The following is a 14408-nucleotide window of genomic DNA, read 5'->3' as shown; positions in this document are numbered from 1 at the left end:
TGTCCATAAAGAGCATGTCCTTCTGGAAACAAATACTGAAATGTTTTCATGTTATCAGATGGTATGCTTGTTTTATCAAAACCCCTTTTTATGCTGTCCATGCAATGCAATTTGAAGCTATTGAGCAAAATGATAATTACAGATTACACACAGACATTCAAATACAAATGAGATTTTTAATCATTTAAATCAAGACTGATGCATTAGTTTTACTGTCAGATTTGTGTTTTGAATATGAGGAACAAGTCAATATTAAAAGCGATTTATGTTAATTTTTCTGTGCAAGCTTTCGTTCATCCATAGAGGTGGGAAAACGTCCATATTCCATTGTATTCAATGGGTATTCTTCAGTTCGTAAAACGGTCGAGACCCATGGTAGACAGCTGAATTGTATGATCTTATTGTCATAATAGATATAACTTGGAAAAAGAGCATGCAAATCACGTGATTTGTTACATGTATTTGTCAATAACATGTCCTTTATGCCTTTGTTATTTCATGAAATGGAGCAAGCCACCTATTAAAAAAAATAATCTTTCTTACACGATTAATTAATGCATTAAATGGCAACTCATCCAACACCGAAAAGACTTGAACGATCACTTTATTTGATTGCGTTCAATCTGTATCCTGCGTGACATCTTCTAGTGTTATTAGCTTAGTGGGAAGAAGCGGGTATCGTGCACCCTCACAACTCAACTTGTAATCGACGTTTCTATACCAACATGCGTAGAAAACGATTTGGTTTGTTAACAAAATGTAAAATTGTCGCATGTATCTTTTTGTGCAAATAAGTGCCGCCATAACCGAAAAATGTATTTTTCACTATATATCAGTCAATATTGCAGATAACTTAACAAATAAGATGGCTAGACCCATGTTGTTAGGGCCTAGGGTCAAATATCATAATACAATTATCGTTGAATTGACAATATGTGTCCGTGGCGTATGAGCGCCATAAAAAGCCATTGCCTTCCCCCCCCAAAAAAAAAAAAATATAAAAAATAAGTAAACAAATTAATACAAAAAATATTTTAAAATAAATAAATAAATATTAATAATAATCAAAATAATTTAAAAAATAAAAGAAAAAAAAATAGAAAGAACAAATGAATAAATAGAATTCATTTTTTTTGGTTTAGCATATCTCGGCCAATATTGCACATAACTGCACACGCAACCCATGACCCATGTTTTGAGGATCAAGGATCGTTGAAAGACCATTCCTGAAGTAACTACGTGTGTCCGTGGCATGTAAACATGTAAATCCTAAACATCCGGCATCACACAAAATACTTAGAATAGGTTGACAGGTGTTTTCGAGGGCATTACTTTTGGACATGTAACTCCTCTTTCCATTTTATTCCCTTTTTATTCAAGCAGTGGTGATACAGTAGGACAATAAACAATCATAGGCAAAAGAAAACGTATCCTGCAGCCCCAAACACCCTACGCCTATAACAGAGGAGTATCCATGCTCAATATCCTTTCTCGATAAGAACATGAAAGCATCGCCACCTCAGAACCACTACTTAACCAACGTTACGTACGAAAACAAATACAATCTTTTCAACTTGGAAAAGCACCCTCATCTGTCAGGACTTATTCAGCGCTTCTCCAACATTTTTAGAATGATTTTCCGGCGGCCGCACGACAGGAAACATAGCTGTCACCCTGACTAAGTATTTAAAAACACCAGATTCAGGGGAGTGGGGTTTGTTGAAACGAAAGATTTAAGTTGTCTTGCGGCACTCGAGGAAATGTTTTGTTTTTTTGTTTCATTGGGGGAACATGAAAAAGGGCGGTCTATTCTACTACCATTTCTACACTACTTGTTTTCTTAAATAGGAATACAGGATTGTCCAATATATTGAGACACCAAAGAACGATTCTTCTTTCTCGGTTACGTGATGAAATGAAATGTCTAAAACTGGGTGGGGAGGAGGAGGGGCTGTGACTATAGCTTATTGTTGTGTATAGAATTAACGGACGCGTGTTTTCAGCTTTTCTTTTCACGAAATGGACTAAGTATTTAAAAACACCAGATTCAGGGGAGTGGGGTTTGTTGAAACGAAAGATTTAAGTTGTCTTGCGGCACTCGAGGAAATGTTTTGTTTTTTTGTTTCATTGGGGGAACATGAAAAAGGGCGGTCTATTCTACTACCATTTCTACACTACTTGTTTTCTTAAATAGGAATACAGGATTGTCCAATATATTGAGACACCAAAGAACGATTCTTCTTTCTCGGTTACGTGATGAAATGAAATGTCTAAAACTGGGTGGGGAGGAGGAGGGGCTGTGACTATAGCTTATTGTTGTGTATAGAATTAACGGACGCGTGTTTTCAGCTTTTCTTTTCACGAAATGGACGTAACTTATAAGGGTTAAGGGGAAGACCAAAATGGACAACAAAACAAACATACTTAGGAAGCGTTTACCGTTTGCCCAGAATTTCTCCATTTCTACATTTTATTAACATTGTTCAAAATTGTTCAAAGTTATTAAGTTGTTTCAATTTGTATGACGGTATTTTAATGCAAAATAAGTATTGGTTACGTACATGATTTTTTGTTACCAAAACGACCAGGTTTTGCTAAAAGCCAATAGGGTTTCTAGCATTCGCCAATAGCTAAAAAATGTGGGTTGCAGGAAAGAACGTGTGCTTTTAGCCTGATCCCGAACATTATAGAGTTCATAAATTGTTTCAAAACTGTGTTCTTCCCCTAATGTAGGACCATCCTTACATTAACCATTATAAAGTGATCAATTTAAATATCATGCGAAAACATTGGGTTCTCACTCAGTCTGGCCACAGCACGACACATAATAGTGTGAAGCATTCTGTTCACTATGAGTTTATTTCAAAGCAATTGTTATACCTCTGTCTTGAATACTGTATTTTCGTTGGAGTAGGACGATCACGTGTTAAGTTTATAAACAAGTCATGACACACTCCCTGTAGGATACACGTACTACGTATACACGCAAACACTTGTATCGTTGGTACCCACGCTATTTTCACAATGTTTTCAAACATGAGTAGGAGCAGCGAACTAGCAGACGATCAGCTGTGTCGAGCTGCACTCGACATGCATGTGAGTTGACTTTCGATTGTCCTGATTGTTGTGTTAACCGTTGCTGATTGTTTTCGTGATTTTTCCATCAAAGTCCAAAACATCAGAGACAAAGGTATAACAAAACAATTGTTGACTGTTTTGATGTGGGATACGACGTTCTGAACACCCTCGGACGCAGTGGCATAAATCTGTGCCGGCGAGTGGGGGGGGGGGGGGGGGGGGGGGAATGACCAAATTCCAGAAATTGCCCGCCCGTGCAAATTCGAAAAGCGGAGGGGGGGGGGGGAGGATGACACCATATTTCACCAGGGGGCGCCCTTCTGTATATAGATGTATATATCACTATGTATGTACTGACATCAAATAGGCGCATTTATTTAATCTTTTGCTGCTCGTTTCAACACTTTTCAGTGCTACTGAATACATTTTGGTGATTGGGATGTTGAAAAATAACCTCAAAATCATTTTTTTTTTCTCATCACGAAAAAATGGGGGGGGGGAGGGAAGATTCAATAGCCCATCCCCCAGTCAAAAAAAATGGGGGGATATATACCCCCATCCCTCAGGGATTTACGCCCCTGCTATGTCGGGTGCATAGCACCCTTCGGATTCGCCTCTGGTGATATGCGTCCCTCGGGTGTTCACAACATCATATCCCACATCACAGCTTTCAACAATAACTCTTCCCTATTAATAACGAACCGAATTTACTTTGAAACATAATTTCGTTAATGACTAATGCAATTCAAACAAATATAAAAACCTCCACAATTTAAATAATAAAATTTCCATATTGCAAAGAACATTCAGGTAACTTTACAGAATGTCAATAACTGTGTTTGAAAAAATACAAAATGTATAATTAGTTGTCAAGTTATATTTGTAATTTATGCTCAATTTCAAATTATCTATTTCAAAGCAATTTTCCTGAATACGGCATGCATTTTGCTCAGATGTAACATAACTCAAAAACCAAAAAAGACTTTTCAAATCCCAAGCTGTTGACGTTTCAGCTCAATGGGTATTACACTTTCCGAGAAATCAGTGCAAAACTATTTTGATCAGGGAAAACAATTTTGCCTATATAACTCTACATTTCCAAACATCAGTCAATTGACTGATCGTTTGAAATCACCCAAATGTATTGATTTCCTCAAAAAGGCAGAAAGTCAGATGGAAAGAAATACCAGGAGTGTTTAGAACCACACGATCTCTAATCCAAGTAAGCTTTTGATATTAATTCGGAGGGTTACGTTTGGCAACAATGCAAATGATGATATGTACCTTTACAGTATTTCCAATTAAGAAATTATTGATTGATATTAATGGGAAAATCTTCCGTCAACACATGCAACTAGATTTATGTCAAGTATGTTTGTGGACAAACATAGGGCTGTTTCGGTAACTTTTTGTGACATGTAAAGTTTCAAGTATAAGTTCCATCAAGGAAGGATGTGTAGTTCTAATGTAATAAATCTTCTCTTCTTCATTCATTCATTTTCATGATGACTGAGCATAGTGTTGGAAAGAGATGGACCACTCAGACCAGTTTCTAGCTCGATGGATGTTTTCAGGGTCATGTTGGGACGACCTTTTCGTCGAGGGGCTTCATGATTCCAGAGGAGAACTTGACTAGCTGGCTCAGTATGTCGACAAACGTGACCGGCTAGCCGAAAGCGACGCTGTCTGATGGTGGTGGAGATAGGGGAAGGGCACCATACAGAACAGAGTTAGGGAGATGTTGTTGCCAAGAAACGTTCTGTACAGCCCGCAACATCCGTGTATAGGTGACATCAATGGATGCAGAGATCTGTTTGGTCAGGGTCCAGGACTCGCAACCGTAGAGGAGGATGGATTCTACTAAGGTCTTGAAGATCTTAAGTTTGGTGGTCTTGGAGATCGAGGATCTCCATACTTTGGTCAGTGAGAACAGAGCAGACCAAGCTTGAGCTTTTCTACACTCGATGTCATGAGCTGTGTTGGTGTAGAAGCCCGGATACTTGAAGTCATCAACTTTATCGAGCTTACTGCCATCTAGTGCAGTGACGTCATCAGAGGTAGATGGGTTGATGACCATGTACTTAGTCTTCTTTGCGTTAAGAGAGAGACCAACGGACTTGCAGCAAGCTTCTACTTTATGGAGGAGAGATTCGGTATCAAGGAGGGTGTCAGCAAGCAGACTAATGTCATCTGCATAATCTAGGTCGGATACGTATTGGGCAGTGTGTCTACTACTCCTACGGCGTGAGAGGGTGAGACCATCGGTTACATTTAATGCTGTCCGCAGGGCATAATCCAAAACTATGATGAATAGGTAGGGGGTGAGAGGATCACCTTGAAGAACTCCAGTGTTGACGGAGAACGAATCTGATTCACCTTCGGGAGTGAGAACAACAGCACTTGTATCTTCATACATAATTTTGATGGCATTAAAGGTCTCCTCCGGGATACCGTAAGCATGCAGGATCTTAAACATTGTTGGTCTGTCAACAGAGTCAAATGCTTTACGGAAATCGATGAAAATGATGGCAGCTTCCTTCTGGTGGTTACGAATTTCCTCAATAAGGCGCCTGAGGGCAAGGATTTGAGATGAGGTTGAACGTAGAGGCCGAAAGCCACTTTGATTGGGACGGAGTATCTTCTCAACTTCCGGACGAATGCGATTCAGAAGTAGTCGATTGTATACCTTGGCAGCAGTTTGAGAGAGGCTGATTCCCCGGTAGTTGTCTGGGATGGTGAGGTCCCCTTTCTTTGGAACTGGGACGATGCCGGACAAGACCCATTCTGGAGGGCGGTTACCTTCAAGGGTTGCATTGCAGAACCGTGTGAGATATTTCTTGAGTTAAGGAAGCCTCCAAACTTCAATAGGTATGTTGTCCAAACCAGGAGCCTTGCCAAGCTTCATTTGTTTAATATCTATGTTGACCTCGGCTTGGGAGAATTTGCCAGTTGGGATGTTAGGGTTTGGATCAAAGACAAGATCAATGGAGACTGGGTCATTGGAGGCATTATCAGAGTTGAGAAGCTTCTCAAAATGGGATTTCCAATAGGTAAGTCGATCATCACCTTGAATGAAAACGGTGTTTGGACGTTTACCAGAGAGCTGTTTTACCAGTTTCCAGGCATTTTGGATGGAGTTGGTCGATTCCCACTCGTCAAAAGCACTGAGGATGTTGTTGACTCTGAGGTCTTCTTGCTCGTCATACTACTGAGGTTAGATTGAGCAGAAGGAAGATTGGTTGGTAAGGAGGTGAGTACCTTTGTTCGAGCTACATTGACTGGTGTCGATGATGCAATGCTAGGTGGTCGTTTGGTTTGTGATGGAAGGAGAGACTTCCCAACACTCTCCCACACTTTGACGAAGGGGCCATAAGATTGGTCATCAGGGCACAATGAGGACCACTCATGGGTGATACGGTCCTCAATAGAAGATGCAAGTTCTTTATCTGAAGCCATTTCAGACCAGTTCAGTCTAGGACGGGCAGTAGGTTTTGTGGAACGAAGACTGAGCCTTATCTTAGCACAGACTATACGATGGTCGGAGCCAATTGGGTCAGATGTTGAATACGCTTGAGAATCTAAGATGCTGTTTCTCCAACGTTTACGGCACAGGATGAAGTCAATCTGTGACAGGTACTTGTTGGTGAGTCCAGAGCTTTTTGGAGGACTCCTGAAATAGTGTGTTGGTAATCAGAAGGTTGTTACGATTGACAAAGTCACTGAGGAGCTGACCATTACGGTTGGTAGTAGAGTGGTAGGAGAACTGCCTTGCAACATGAGCGTTGAAGTCCCCTCCGATGACAAGGAGGGCATGTAGGGGAATGGAGGCAATGGTGTCATTGAGACATTTGTAGAACCCAGTAATAGATGCCTCATCACTGGTGTTAGTGGGAGAGTAACAGGAGACAACGTATGTCTTAGGATTGCCTTTGAAGATGGCGAGCATAATTCTGTCGTTGATCTTAGAGATAGAAGTCAGCAGCGGGAGCAGTGATGTTTGAACAGTTATTGCTACTCCACCAACGGATGCACCTTGTCGATTCCGAGTTGCAGAAGAGGTGAAGATGGTTGATGATCCTAAACTAGAGATTCGGATATCAGGGTCTTCAGGTCGTTGCATTTGACGGTGCTCTTGGATGCAGGTAACAGATAGGTTGTAGTCACATATGTGTTTATTTAGTTCCTCTCTTGATGACAGCGAAGAGAGACTTCAAAAATTAAGCTGACCAAAAAGGATGGTTTTCCTAGGTCGAGCAAGACCCTTCCAGAGACTATTTTTATCAGACGATGCCCTCCCAAGAGGGTTTCGGACGCCGTCGTCATAAGACAGAGTGTCAATAGTTCCATGAGAGGGCAGATTTGAAGCAGGGGCTTTAACACTGGTGCTGTAGGTTGAACTCATCATGTTTTCAAGTGGCTGAATACTCAGTGTGACGCCAGGACTACTGAGGTTTTGGTACAGTTGATTCTGCTTGCCTTTGACAAACCAATGCCTCCAAACCGCAAGGCAGCGGGAAAATGACAATCCCCAAACCACTCTTAAGGAATACCACAGAAGGAAGTGCTGCACGCCATCATAACCAGGTGAATTAGCCTATCGACCAAGCCTGCCTATTCCGCCGATACAGACTTTATGTACTAGAGGGGAGAGGTCCCTCACCTGCAGGATTCCACCATACAGGTTCACTCATGTAGTCTAGCTGACCAGCCAAGGCCAGGATACCAGGGTGTGGCCACTGCCGTACACAAGCAGTTCCGTGGAGCCATACATGAGCTAGGGTGAACTGTTGGAACCAGTGGTTAGAGCCCCCATAAACATGGGGCGGCTGCCCGTCGCCAAAGGTACTATCCATCCAGAACACCCCAACACCCCAATAATAAATGGTGGCATATAAAAGGTGATTACATTCTTATAAAGCTTTGAATTATGACGTAACATGTCACGTGATTACGTCATGATGACGTTACATCAATTTTCATTTATAACACATCAAGCGTAGGTACACACAACAACATTCATCATAACTTCTGTACCTGTACTTCTGTAGATATTGGCCGTCAAAATATGACATTTTATATGAAGTACACATGTCACGTGATGACGTCATCGTGATGTCACTTAAAATTTAATCTATATTACACATCCCGGTTTAGGTAGTAGTAGGCATCCGTCCGTCAATACTGACGATGGACTGCGCCCGGGGGTTTTCGTCTTTGTTGCAGCGGCGGCTGTGGCTGAGCAGTCCAATTCTTGCATGACAGTCTCTGCCGCAATTAGCGCAGACGAAAGGAGAGGGGACTGACTCAGGGGTGGGGGCTGCTACTCGCAATTTCCTCCTCTGCCTCTTCTCCTGCAGCAAGGAGGTGCGCCTCTCCTCAGCGCGGTGGATCCCTGCGGCAACTGTCTGTCTCCAAGCACTGCGATCCTGGGCGGCTTCCTCCCAGCTGTTGGGGTCTATGCCAGCCTGCCTCATGCCGTGTTTACAGACGTCCATGAAGCGAAGATGGCGTAGTACTAGTATGAGAGGGGTGTATTAATTGATCTCCATATCATAGACATTATATGTCTATGCTCCATACATACAGTCTGTGTATATGTAGATCAGTGGGTGTATTGCGTCCGCCATTTCCCCAAAAGGCCAACTGCTATATATATATGTTAACGAATACGCTACCGGGCCTGGTTTAATTAGTTGCCTCAATTTAATTTTCAAGATATAGCGTGGCATTTCAATTCTCTATTTTAGTGGGAAAATAATTGCAGTGAACTTGAGGGGAAATAGAGTTGGGAAACATAGTAAAATGTTTATTTTGATTAATTATATTTGTCACACTCTCAAAGATCCTTACCATGATATTTTCTAGTTCCATCCCGAGAAAGATTGTTTAACAATACACGAGCCAGTTTTACATGAGACATCGACCAAGAAAAATGGGCCGATGTTTAGTTATTGACAGATTACTTTACAGTTTCGAATTATGGGCTGCCAGATAATAATTATATTATCGCTGGGTAGGTTGGTTTGTTCCCCACAATCAGTATCGATAATGTACGGACTGGGAGCCAGTCAGCTTGCAAATAGATCTGTTTGTACCCGAAACAAAACCTTTTTTCTAGAGGGTTTAAACTTTCCAAAAGGATTTAGAAAAAAAACATACCTCAAGTTGAAAATGTATCAATAAATAAAATCTTATTTGTCAACGATCATGGGATCGTAACTTACCAACATTTTAAATAAAATTGAAAACTGTTCAAATTTAAATCATCAAGCATAAGTAACAAACACATAAGAGCTAATTGCAGGACAGGCTAGCGTTTAGGCCATTCTAGCACAAACCATTCACCACAATCAGTCAGCATGATGTCAAACGACAGTTTATATTGTTGGTGAGAGAATTAACGGTTGTTATAAAGCTGGCCAAATGCAGGATATCAGGAGTTCGAAAATCATTGAACAACCAAAGTCGTCTGCTGACTTGCATAAAAGGCAGGAATAAATTATGATTAGGTGACTTGTTCCTCACCATTTACTCGGTATCAATTTGGTCAGAATACTTATAGCCAGTAGCACGAATCCTCCTCTCCGGCGGGCAGACAAACGGCCAGGACCAGATTTGCTCTTCAGTGATCATCTCCAATCGGTTTCGAGATTTTTTGGACTCACGATCCAAGAGCATGAAGCTACTTCGGGAATCCCGGCCAGCACGCCCACCTGATTGATCTTCTCGAAGCCGCTTGCCACGCTCCATGATCGCTTGATAGCCAAGTTCGTCTTCCACGTAATAATAGAGGGTTGTTGTATGATGGATTCATTAATGTACTCCTGGGAAGCTACGACGGTCGGAGTGCTGGCCACCACCTGCATGTCGAGATTAAGCTAGGTGACGTCCACCAGGCGAGCTCTCTCGATGGGGTTCAGCATAGCGAAACCCATGTTGTTGGCGTCAGAGCCGCAGCTCCCGAACATCCCATATTCCAGCATCCCATATTCCAGCACCGAAATCCAAAAAGTTGGGAGTGCTGCAGCACCCACAGGACCCCCGTTCCCGCGGGCTAGGGTACAACAAGCATTCAAATGGCAACATGTTGTAGTCGAGTACTTTTTTTCGACTACCGAGTACTGCCAAGTACGTCGGTAGCCGAGTACGAGTACTTGTGCTGCCGAGTACAAGAACTAATTGTCTCCGAGTACGAGTACTTGAACGTCCGGGTACCAGCACGAGTACGAGTACTTCCACTTCCGAGTACGAGTACGGGTACAAGTACAATGTATTCCGAGTACCAGTACGAGTACGAGTACTTGTATTTCCGAATACGGCACCGGGTACATTATTATGCTTGAAGCCTAAAATTATTTGTACTGTTAATCACTTTTGATACTAGGGTTCGTCTTTGTAAGCGTTTCTAATTATTTGAAATTAATTTGTTTGTTTTTTCAATCGGCAACAGCAGGAAGTATTTTCCAAGGAAATGCTACACAGCTGAGATACAGACATGAAAGTTTAGGTCAACTGTCATTTAATAAAATTAATCTACAATGCTGTGCATTATTATTCTTGTATTTTCGGGTCCTTATTCCTCAGACTAAAAAACCCACAAGTACAAGTGACTAAAAGACCAAATGCATCTTTATGTTTATGATCGGTAGATGGCAAGTTTTGGGCTAGGCAATTTATCGGTCTACTGAGTTTTTATGAGCAAAAACCTGCATAGGGTAAAGCATGAATAGCTTTTTTATTAAAACGAAACTACACTGGAATTGGCGTAAAGCATGACTAGTTTCAATGAAAGCGCCCGTCCCACTCCATTTAGGTTGGGGATGTGTGTGAACCTTGCTATTTGTTAAAGTTGAGTACAGAATGCTAGCAACGTTCAGGGGAAAGGTATGAATATTTGCCCCTATTGAAAGATCAAATGGAAAAAATCTTGGCAAACATAATCAACTTTGCCACCATTGTCATGGCTGAGGTTATTGTTTTAGGGTCAAAGCTTCCATCATGGCGGAAATATCATAACATGTCATGATTTTAGATACCTTGAGGGAAATATCGATTCTGCCTGAAGATTTAGAAAATACCTCCTCTTGATATTTTACAGTATTTGTGCCAGTTCGAAGCTCCGCGCTTATAGCCGCGGCAAAACTAGAAACGAAAAAAAACCGGAGATATTTGTAGAGTAAGCGTAATGTATAGCGTAGCGGCGCAATTTCATCGTCGTTGAACACTAGTACTGCTGGCTGGAACACATTTTTGCCCGGGAGTAGGCTGGGGGTGCTGAAGCATATTCCAGCACCCAAATCCAGAAAGTTGGGGGTGCTGCGGCACCCACAGCACCCCCGTTCCCGCGGGCTAGAGTACAACAAGCATTCAAATGGCTGAGAAAAGATTTCTTTATTTCCACTATAAGTTTCAACCACTGTTCTGAGTGTTCTTACAAAAGTTGTTCTTACAATAATCTTTTTAATTCCTTCAACCATCCTATGCAAGCATACATTCTGAGCCAAGTTGTCCTTCAGACAAAATCAATCACACCTAGGCAATCGTAAGCGAACGTTGACGGTACACTTTACGTAAAAAGTGCACATGCAACGTGTATGGAAAAAAAATGGCAGATTCGCGTTTCTTGTTGTCTACGCATTTGGTCTGCTTCCCATTCAAAGGCCTCTACTAGGCCGCTGAACTGTGGACCTGCTGCAGTAACCTGACTAGGGGCCGTTTTTCAAACCTCGGCTGTGTCTCTTTATCCAGTCATGCAGAGTGGCAATGAGGCTGGACCCGTATTATAAATAGTACCGAATCAGGGGTTCAGAGAACGGCTTTGCTCCAATCACCAAGTTAATCGAACGACCATTTCGGTAATTACACCTCGGCGTACAGTGTGTACATACAATGATTGGCCATTGTGCCCACATACGGCAAAAGGGTAATTGTGCGTATTTGGCCCAGGCTCAGTCAGACGTGCGTAGAGTAGAGAAGATGTGTATTTCTCTGCAATCGACCATTTGAAACTGAAAGTATCGATAAAATAAGGCCGTAGGAACGTAAGTGATATACTGCATTTTTTTTTTATCATGTCGAGTACCGCTGTAGCATGAATTTAGGTTTTATGAAATACGGACTCATTTGTGGTATTGCGCATGCTCATGCATAGATAATTAGGAGGGGTACCGGTCACGTGAGGGGGTTTAACCAATAAGGGAAAAAGAGTCCGATTTTCATATGACACCGCTATTCGAGTACGAGTACCGGTACTTTGTTTTATCGAGAACTGTTATTCGATTACGAGTACTTTGATGATCGAGTTCAATTTCGACATGTGCGAGTACGAGTACTTTGCTATTCGAGTACGAGTACCGTCATATCGAGTACGAGTACTTTGACATTCGAGTACGAGTACGTACGAGCACAAGTACGAGTACGTACGAGCACAAGTACTCTAAAAAAAAAAAAAAAAAAAATTAAAAAAAAGTACGCGAGTAGTCTACAACACTGTCATAAAGGTTTGAAAACATCTTGACATCCCCTTTAGGTGAATCTTATTGGATAACTCACTTCTTTAAACACTTAACATTGTCCATGTTTTTCTGGACAAATGAGGGCGTTGTTGCTGTGATGTCATTTCAGGAAGTCACTGTTATGGTTGCAGACCAGTAAATAGGCCCCAAATTGCCTACGCCGGCCAAATCACGATTTGCATGCCCTCAAAATCTTCAGTGTTTGAGAGTATTGTGGGCCATGAACTTGAGGGTTTGTAAAAAATATGGGTGGAAGCCGTGCACAGGACTGGGAGCTTGCAGTTGTGTATAATTTGGATGTAATTTGGACCCTAAAAGCGCTCTATTTTGCAATGGAGTGTAGCCATCGTTTTTCAAAATGGCGATGGGCTTCAGGACTATTTTTAGGGGTGATCATCTTCGGATGGAAATTTTTCCTAAAAGTCATCAGTTGACCCCCCCCCCCCAAAAAAAAAAGAAAAAAGAAAATGAAAGGTGATGAAATAAGCTTTAATTTGATGTGTGTCTCGAACACCTTGGAGAGTTGTAAGTATTTTTCCCGAATTTCTGAAGTGGGAGCATTTACCATTGGGGTCTATGGAAGTTTATTTACTGGTCTGCTACCTTATGTTCACTTGAGGGGTTAACTTTTCTGTTCAAATTGTGAACCCAAAATTTGCTCATTGAAAACATCTGTGACAAAACTTTGCTCATCGGTCTACTGTAATGCAGTACTGAAACAACAACGAATCACCAAAGAAAATATCTAAACATGCTGGAATTTTTTTTATGCTATAATAGTTGTAATAATAAGTTTTCTGCGTGAATTAAATAGCAAAAATATGCCCATAAAATGGCAAAACGAGAAACGAAATTAAAGCTATTGTCCATCATTTGTAATTAGTGCATTTTTTTTTCGTTTGAAGCGACAAAAGTGTTCAAAATCCAATGAAGGATACTAAGCAACTAACCTGATGAAGTTTCAGCTAAGCTTCAGCTGTACATTCCGAGAAAAACAGCATTCTAAGATCTCAATTTCAAATCAAAAGTTACTGAATCATGTTTTGAATTGTTTTGAATTGCAGCTATACGCGACGTCGCGCACTGATCCGACGAATTGCAACAACCGAGGGCGCGTGTGCGTCGTTCCAATACTTGTGCGCGCTGCGCTGAATAACAAAACGAACTACTAATTTAAATTTTCCTACGGTGCTTCTTAAGAATCACCGTTGGAAATGCCTTCTTTCGTTGATTACTTCAAAATGACAGCTTCCCAGAAAGAACAATTTAACAGGGAGTTTAGTTCCCTTACTATCTTTCAACCAAGTTTGTTTTTCAACAATAATTACGCCAGTTACTTTGAGTCGGATGGCTGCAAATGATGGACTATAGCTTTAAGGTCAAAATTATGGGACATAACAAGGACTGCATTTGAAAACTAGATTATATGGGCCCTATTATACAATACAATATAACTAGTTGACTAAATCGTAACAACGTTGTTATTTTCTCGTGAATAAACATAAAATTATTGCTTCACCCGCCTACGAAAAGAAAATTCGCGTGGCGGCCACGCTAGTATGATCACAGACATGTGGCTATGATCCGAGTGAGGCTATAAGCCAGGCACTTCGTGCATGACGTCACAACGCAAAACCGCTGCATCGATAACCCAATTACAGACGCCCGGATAAGAACGCACTCACAACAAACACACGTGTGTTGAACGACGGTCGACTGTCACTGTACAACTGTAAAACAAATTGTACTTACAAGTTGCATGTTTTGTAAGCGAAAATGGCCACAAAAATGCTTAGGAAATCAGTCTTTGGAGAA

The sequence above is a fragment of the Patiria miniata genome, unplaced genomic scaffold, assembly GCF_015706575.1.
Source record: "Patiria miniata isolate m_02_andy unplaced genomic scaffold, ASM1570657v1 HiC_scaffold_19, whole genome shotgun sequence".
Taxonomy (NCBI): domain Eukaryota; kingdom Metazoa; phylum Echinodermata; class Asteroidea; order Valvatida; family Asterinidae; genus Patiria; species Patiria miniata.
This window is presented reverse-complemented; position numbering follows the sequence as displayed.